The sequence below is a fragment of the Cucumis melo genome, chromosome 6, assembly GCF_025177605.1.
Source record: "Cucumis melo cultivar AY chromosome 6, USDA_Cmelo_AY_1.0, whole genome shotgun sequence".
Classification (NCBI taxonomy): Eukaryota; Viridiplantae; Streptophyta; class Magnoliopsida; order Cucurbitales; family Cucurbitaceae; genus Cucumis; species Cucumis melo.
In genome coordinates, this window is record NC_066862.1 from 21,485,137 (window position 1) to 21,494,845 (window position 9,709).

Consider the following 9,709-nt stretch of genomic DNA (forward strand, 5'->3'; position numbering starts at 1 on the left):
TAAGACACCTCAAGAAGTTGAGGATATGAGAAATATTCTCTATGCTTCCGCTATTGGGAGATGTACGTAATGTTACGTACTAAATCTGACATTTGTTACTTAGTAGAGATAGTCAATAGGTATCAATCCAATCTCGGACGTGATCATTGGACAGCCTTTAAGAATATTCTAAAATATCTTAAAAGAATAAAAGACTACATGCTCATGTATGGTACTAAGGGTGTGATCCTTACTGGATACACTGATTCTAATTTCCAAATTGATAAAGATGTTAGAAAGTTTACATCAAAATCAATATTCACTGTAAATGGAGGAGTAGTAGTATGGAGAAGCGTAAAGCAAACTTGTATAGTCAACTCCATAATGGAAGCTGAATACATAGCAGCTTGCGAAGCAGCAAAGGAAGCAGTATGGCTAAAAAAATTCTTGACATATCTGGAAGTTGTTCAAAATATGCATCTGTCAATCACTTTATTGTGTGATAATAGTGGTGCAGTTGCAGATTCACGAGAACCTAGAAGCTATAAATGGGGAAAGCATATCGAACGCAAGTACCATCTTATCAGGAAAATTGTACGTCGTGGTAACGTTGTAGTGACCCAAATTTGTTCTAACCAAAACATTGTTGATCCTTTTACAAAAGCCCTCACGGCTAAAGTGTTTGAGAGTCACCTACAAAGTTTAGGTCTATGATGTTTGTAAACTAGGATAAGTGGGAGACTTATTGGGCATGTGCCTTAGTTTATTATATTCATATGTTTATTGTACTTATATGTATTATTCTCTCTCATAGTTAAATTCAAACATTATTTATCCCACTAAGAATTTTAGTCCAACTGGGAGTTTTTTGGAATTTATGTCGTAAAACTCGTAGTTTGTAATCATATTTTATTCAATAAAGTCGTCATTGAGAAATTGAATACCACTACAAGAAATTAAGGGGTTTTCGATGCACAAAACGGCATCGGAAGACGAAATGTCGGGACAAACGGCTATTTCCGACTCTATGATCCATATGTTAGGACACGATGAAAATATTATTTTAATATTAACTTTCCCGACATGTCATGAACAACGTCGAAAAAAAGAAGCCAGTCTCGATGGTTCTCAACTGGAATCGAAAATAGAAAGATAGTTCTTGATGGATAAATACGAACGTTTATTATGTGTCAGAGCAAGATCCTCAATGCTCCATACATGGCATCGAAAATAGAAATATAGTTCCCGACGGATTGCATGGGACCTCGAGATAAACTTGAACATTTATTATGTGTTAGAGCAAGATTCTCGACGATCCATGCATGACATCGGGAATGGTTTACCTACTCCCAACATCGATAGCGATTCGTCGGGGCTGTTTCTAATTATTTCCGACAAATTGATAACGACGTTGGGAGTTCCCATATATATTTCATTTTAGTTCTCTAAAAGACAGAACTGAAATTTCAAAGAGAAAGGGAGGAGAAGAAGGAGGAGGAGAGGAGAAGACGTCTGCCGCGGCTGCCGTGCCTTGCCCTCGTTGCCTCCCGTCGTTCTTCCATTTTTTGTAAGTTTCAAACCATTTAGATTTTAATTTAGATTTTAGATTTTAGTTTCAAACCAATGATAAATCTTCGAAAATAGTTTCTACATCTTATGATTGAGTTTGGTAAGATTTCTTCTTATATTCAACAAAATAACAGTGTCAGCTTTAAGATTAGAGATATTGAGGCTTTTGAATGGTTGTTCTATTTTATGTATATTGTATCTTATATTCAACCAACATATGCTTTTGAATGGTTGTTTTGTTGTAGTGTCGGTTGTATATTGATTGTTATGTTGTATGTATATTAATGCTTTTGAATTTATATTGACGGTTGTTCTGTTATTTCCTACAAATGTATGTTCTCTTCTAAGTATATTGTATCTTATATTCAACCAATGTACCCTTTTAAATGGTTGTTCTATTGTAGTGTCGGCTGTATTTTGATGCTTTTGTATGTATATTGATGCTTTTGAATGTCTATTGATGGTTGTTATGTTATTTCCTACAAATATATGTTCTGTTATATGTATATTGTATCTATTTTTTATATCAAACTTGTTGGGTATTTCAGTATTATGTGCAATTGAGGAACTTAAACAGAAGAAGGGAAGTTTAACATTATTTTAGCTAGTATGATCATAGAGACATGGGCAACATGTGTAAAGAGACATCCCGAGAAATACAAGCTTGCTTGAAACAAAATGAACCCTAACTCTGGTGGTTTAGAAAATTGATTTGGAAGAGATGAGCAGAAAATGACAAGATTAAGAACCTAACAGGTAAACCATCAAAAGTTCCTCACTTGCATATTAATTTTCTATGACTTACCTGTTTGGCTCTCAATCTTGTCTTTTTCTGCTCCTCTCTTCGCAATCAATTTTCTAGAACCACCAAATGAAGGGTTGTTTCCATTTGAAGCAACCTCGTGTTTCTTCTAATCAACTCGTAATCATGTTCAACTTTCCTCTTTGCATATTCTGCCTATGCCCTGATGATCATACTAGCTACAGTGATGTTGAGGCAATGTGCAGAAGTTGAGAAACTAGCGTTGGCGCTTTGAATTATGTTTAAGTTTTCATTTTTACTTTGTATTATTCATGTAATTTATAGTTGAATTACCTATGAACGTGTACTTTTTAAATATTTTAATTAATAATAAATTCGATTTGGTATTTTAGTAATTTTAAACTTTATGTTAATTCTAATTCAATTTAAAATTTTAATAATTTTTTATTAAGTTTACATTAATTAATAAAAGTTAGAATTGTAATAACTTTTTATTAATTTTATGTTAATTAATAAAAATTAAATCAGATAACACTACCAACGTCGCGTACTAGACGATGTCGACGTACATGGCGACATCAACAGTGAGGTATTGCGACATCGCCAAACACGTTGGTAGTTTCCCACTGCCGACGTGTTGACCATGTTGACGAAAAGTATGTCGGCAGTAACCCTTTGTCGATGTCGTCCCGTTCTCACATCGGGTGAGGCTACGTTGACGCTTTCTCACGATGTCCTTATCGACATTGGTTTCTGCATCGGTATTGCCACTCCTGACACATTTCTGGATTCAGCAGACGCATCTCTACATCGGCATACCCCATTCTTCTTTTAGTGTATTGTATTCTTAAATCCAATAAACTAAAGTTCCGAGGCTATTTTGAGTAAACTTGAATTTATGTAGAGACATTAACATGTATTAAGTTTGAGTATATAGTTTAAATAATCTATAATGTATGAATAAAGGTTGGGCACCTTATTCAGAGAAACTATGGAGTGGCCCGCTTTATAGTTAGTACAAACGAGGTAATCCTAAATTGTTCATGTAGAGACATGAAAGTGGGGACATCCTATGTAAAGGGTTTACATAAGACTGAACCATGAAATAGTCACTTTCACGTTATAACGTCGTTTACTATATAAAACTGACTATCTCGATTATTGATGACCTGGGTAACTTAATCTTAATCCTGAGCTAGATTAATTCTGTATGTTTTTTGTTTTTCCAGATCTGTTTCGATTGTAATGCAAAGAGGGAGGCTGTTAAAATAATTAGGGTTTATGATCAAATCAATATTTTCATTTCTAGTATTTTCCTTTTCTGTTATTTTCCTTGTTTGTATTATTGGAAGTATATAATTTTGGAACTCTCTATTCTGATTATTCAAGATATTATTCAATAATATTGTACAAGATTAACAGAAAATAGATTCTCAGGATATTTGGAATGTGATTGCTTTTTGGTTGAAAGACTTTTGAAAAAGACTTTTGAAAGAACTTGCTTTGCTTCAATACATATTGATAAACGAACATTATGAGTTTCTTGGATGCTAATTTAGAGTTCATACTGGATTTGGAGTAATACATTTTGATTCTGGTTTTGATAAGGTGAGCTTGAGATGGCTTTTGGATGTGTGAAATGTGCTCAAACCTGTTAAAAGATTTTTTCCCTCAAAATTTCGATATGTTGTGGACATAGAGTGCTAAGTGGTTAAATAGTCAAAAGTATTTTAAAAAAAAACTCTCATTTTCACCAAGGAATTGCTCATCCCAAGCTCATACTTAGTCTACTTGTGAACTATAATCCAATCCATTCCGTTTGTCTAGTGAGTTTATATGTTACTTATGACGTTAGCTTTACTGTTTAGCCTCGGTTTTTCCAAAATATGATAATACCCCATTAGTGTTAAAACTGAAACTTTCCCTAGCCTTTTTAGCATTGATACTTGATCTTATCTGTTTTGCCTTTAACAGATCGGTAGTGTATTTGGTTCTGAGTTTTTGTTGAAATTGTATCTGGCTGGAGCAATTGGTGGGTCAGCATTTTACTTGGCGCATCATCTATTCCAAGCATCGTCCTCAAAGGTATGCAAAGTGTGTATGGCTCAGTTCCTTCATTCAAATTTCTGTGACAGTCATCATGCAAATTTTCTGGGTCGTAGAAAGGTAACTGCTTTTGATATGATGCAAAATTTCTGGGTCTATTTTTCCTCCTCTTTCCCGTTTCATTTTGTGATTATTATGTATTATTTTTGTTAAGAGTAGCAAGATTTCGTAGTTAAACAAATCTTTTCTTTTTTCTAGATTTTAAGAAGAAAAAATGAGGATTATTTGGCAGCATTATTTTACTCAATTTATTTAAATTTAAATTAAGAGTTCTCTTGTGATCCCCCATATATAGTAATATATATATATTGAGATTAAATTTGATATATTTTTTCATTTAGATATCCATCAAATCTTTAAAAAAGAAACGATTGTTATCTTCATATTTAAATATGGATTTATTACTATTTATTCGTATATATATTTGGGAAAAATATTAGATACTCATAGTATCTTTGAAATTTAATTACAAAAATCGATGGATTGCAATCTTTTTAAGTTTAAATTTTGATTACCTAAGAAAATCAATTTTGTTTAATTCCCTTTCTCAGGGGAGACGAGTGAGAGAAATTAAAAAAGTCTTTCTCATTTATCTCTTTGGTCTACATTTATCTCTTTAGACTTCTCTTGATATATTCATGATTCTTAGCTCTGCTCTTGGGTTGTTTTCTTTTTGGCTCTTTTGATGAATATACCATATCCATTTCTTTTCCTTCAAAAGAAAATATATCGATGCGGGTATTTGCCGATTGTCGATTGTTTTAGAAACTGAATCTTAAACGTTGTTTGCTGGTTTTCTGCTTTCTACAGAGCCAGTCATTTTGGGGCAACGACCCAGTGCGAGCACAAGGATTGGTATGCTTTTGGAAATCCTTATACTTCATTACTTTTTCAACTGAAATTGCCAACTGAAGACTTTAGCTATCCCCTCAGTAAACCTATTTCCAACGCAAAATTTGTTTTTTTCAAAATATACATCGTATGCTCTGAATGCATTATTTCTTCTGTTAGTGTTGGATACGAGACTTTTCAAAAGATACCAGACTTCTCAATAAGATACTTTCAAAAAAGGTTTAGCAAAATTCGACCACATGTTTCCTGCTATGAATTATTCTTTAATGAGTTACTGGTCAAAATCAAAGCTCCACCACCATAAAGATTATTAAAAAATGGTGTTTATTGATTATTATTATTTCTTTTAAACGCTTTGAAAATGCAGAAATCAGATGAATCATGCACTCCTATACTTCTTGTCGTAAACAAGATATACTGTGCTCTAGTCTTGGTATTGGTAAATTATGTATTGGTAAGTCATGTCTCCGCTCTAGTCTTTTTCAGGGGATTCATCCCATTTTGGTCGCCTTCAACTTCTAAAAGTTTTTTCTTTGGCCATTTTCAAAACACTCGAGTGTGCTAATTATATAATCCTCAATAGTTTCTTCCTGCTTTCCATGTTCATTTTCCCTTCGTAATTGTATATATTTAAATATTTGAATGCATTGATAGCTTAGAGAGGTGGGAGAGTTATGTTAATTGAATGTTCCTATGAAATTTTGTGCAGTCGTATAGTAGATGATATAGTAGCAGCTGATGCCGACGACCTGTGCTCTTGAAAAGGATTGGTAGAATCTCGGCTTACGAATTTGACGTTGTTGGTAATTTTTCTTACATCCTAAATGAAGCACAGTGATGATATAATGATATTGTTTCTCAACTTGAAAACATTTCTGTACTTGAGTTGAATTAAAATTTCTGGTTCTAGAAATATCTTTCCTTTGTCCATGTTTTTTTGTAATTCTCAAAATATTCTTGATCTTTTAGTCTCTCGTTTCACTGTTGTTTAGCATTTTCTGGTTCATCTTTGTTGTGAACTGTTTTGTAATACTTTGTTTTAGATGATCCAACTCCTTAATTATTACTAATATGGATGATTCTTTTGTTATTTATTTATTGTTTCATTTGTGAGAATCCATTCATTTCCTTTCACATATGTATGCTTTCAAAGAAGACTCATGTTTGTTATTGTTGTTGTTGTGAGACGATGGAGTGGTGATATTTCTTTACTGTGGAGGAGAATATCCTTTGGCTTGTGTTTATTTTGATTTTTTTATTTTATTATTGAATTGAATTTGTAGATTCTAAAGAAATATGAGAAAAACCGTTCAGACATGGCTTGTTTGGTAGTTTTGAAGATGAACTCTGTAAGTTGTTGTCTGATTATTTGACCCATTTTTGTATTGCAGGCTTCGTGAATTGAAACAGCTTGATGAGTACTTTTGTATGTTTGTTCATTTTTGTGAATGATGTTCTGTATTTAATTGTTAGTCCTTGAATTTGAGGTCGCTACATTTACAAATATGAATATGTATTTAGTGGAGGAACTTTCTGTTGTACATATACATTGGTTATTAATCACGATCTTATATATTATCTTTATATTTTTTAGTTTTCACTTACAGTTGTTGGTTGTTTATTTAATTGTATTTTATTATATATAATTCAAGCCAAATAATGTCGTCATAAAAACTAGTGTAAATACGACATTAAAGACATCTTTAATGTCGGTGGAAAAACGACATTAAAGATATCTCGTAAACGACATTATAGATATCTTTAATGTCGGTTATCCACCAACATTAAAGATCAACCGACATTAAAGGCCTTCAATAACACCTTCAAAGATGTCGGTTTATAACCGACATTGAAGGGCTTTAATGTCGGTTTGTAACCGACATTAAAGATGCCTTTAATGTCGGTTATAAACCGACATTAAAGCCCAACCGACATTAAATACCTTTAATAACGCTCGCAAAGATGTCGATCACCAAGTGACATTAAAGGCCTTTAATGTCGGTTTTAAACCGACATTAAAGGCCAGATTTCTTGTAGTGGAGAAACTAACAAGTATATGTGATATAATCATCGAATTTAAGACTACAGATCGAGCTGTATGTTTAAATAGGATTTAAATATTAAAGATATGAATTTGGATTCATACTCGAAAGCTTGAAAAAGAATGAAATAGTCAAAGTTGTAAAAAGTCAAAATGTTGACTTTTGACTTTGAAAAGTCAAACCTTGACGGGCAATATATTCAAATGTAATTTGAATCTTGGGAAAAGGAATGTAGATTCATGCTCGAGAGGTTTGATTTAGTCAAGGAGGTCAAAATAGTAAAAAGTCAAAATGTTAACTTTTCACTTTGACTAGAAAGGTCAAATGACCATTTTACCCCTTGGCCAAAGTTAGTGGGAAAATCCAATATTTTGTTGGATAATCCCTCTAACTCTTAGTGGGCTAAATGGAGACTCATGATGATGACACCAATCCTACTAAGAGAAAATGGAATGGTGAATAAATTCACTAATGGTTAATGGATTGTGAGGTGTTGGGCATTAGTGGTTCAATTACATGTAAAATTTGCCTGTAATTTGTTTATAAAATGAGTTTTTTTCAATTTTTGCAAAAACTTTTTGCCATTTTTTTTTACCTAAAATAATTAAAATTACCGAAGCTTATCCCAATTACTTTTGTATAATTTTCATAACTCTCTCTCTAATTCTTCTTCTTTCGAGTCCCACAACCCGATTCTTCATCCAAAGTATAGCGAGTCAACCTCAGTGGTAGTTCAAAACTCAATCAGAGCTTCAAATATAGGTGCTTTCTAAAAAATCCTAATTTAAAAGTTTTTACGGTTTAGGGTTTCTAGTTTTTTAAATACAATTAGGGTATATTTTGGATCCTATTTCCACTGCGCATGTTTTACTTCTTTCAACAAGGACACTGAAGTTCAATTGATTCAGACTTAACGTTCAGTGTAGTTTTGTGTGTTTTCTTCCTTATTCTACGCAATAAGACATGGTCATGGCATGCGATATGCTCTCTATGTCTCACGACTCGTGTAATTACTAAGTTCTCGTTGATTATAAGTTTTTCTATTGCTTGTCCAAGTATAAGCAAAACAATAGGTTTATCTAGGTGATCCAAAGTCGAACACAGGGAATTGGTATCAAAGCTTAGTTCTAAGATTCACTCATCATTCAGGCAGTATAAAAGAATTATCTATACAGTATGACGATGTATAAGTGTAAACTACATTTACCAATCTACACTAGAGAATTCGTAAAAAATGATAAATATGGAGGCAAGATGGAATTACGAACTAACCTGTATAATTGAAAGTGTAGGAATTCTCCGTGTTACTAGGCGTCTAGACTATGCGAGAGGCTTTATGGGACATGTCTCAAATAACTAACTTATGATTAGGGCAAGTACCTCTCGATGTCTTAATGCCACACTTGCACACCTCTCGAGATGCAAATGATTAAACTTGGTTAGTGAGATGTATCTAGAAAGTTCACTTATAAGGCACATAGAAATTCTCTTTTTAAGGGTGACAACCTCTCGAGCCCCAATACCCACACTTGTTCTCCTCTTAGGATAGAAATGATGGAAGCTATCTCGCCAAGGTGGAGTTTTTCCAAACTCCTCCTTGCGTGCGTTAGCAATATTATTGCTACACATAACACTTGTTCTCGGGTAGTTGACAATAAGCACTTGCCAAGTGATGACTACAGCTCAAGTAATGCGATAAAAGTTATAAGTTAAGCTTTTTATCAAGATTTTATCACAAGACTAAACTACAAATAACACATTGATAGATGAGCAATAAAGAAATGATAGATTGAGAACGTATAATCATGCAATATATTAAAGAATGTAGGCCTTAGGCCACTGTACAATATAAACAAATATATTGCAAAGAAATACAGAAATGGCAAGTATAGAAATGAACATTACAAGTTAGGGAAAATGAAAAGTGACTCTTCTCCACTTATACTCTAAGCTCTCACTTACAGATTAACCGAAGAAAAAGAAGAATATTTCTTACAGACGGTGCCCCTTTCTCTAGGGTTTGGCCCATTCGAACTCGGTCAGACATAAATATATGGCTCTTCACACAGTCAGCCTCCTTTCTTGGTAGGGAAGGAGTTCTTTCATAAGCAACGTTCTATGAGAAACTTCTATTCTTCTGATAATGTCAGCACCAATTGCAGCCCTTGTCAAGTCACATCAACTTCAACTACTATTCTTGTCTTTTAGTGAACCCTTCTCGTGTGATGACGTAGATCCTCGCCTAGTAGTTGTTCTTGTCTGACAGGCTCTTCTCGGATAGCTCTAGCATGAGATCCTCTACGATTCACTAGTCTCTTCTTTTGTTTTTATTTCAGCGTTAAGGCACTAAAAATGCAGTAAAATAGGTATGGATATTTATATAAAGTGTATTTCTAAA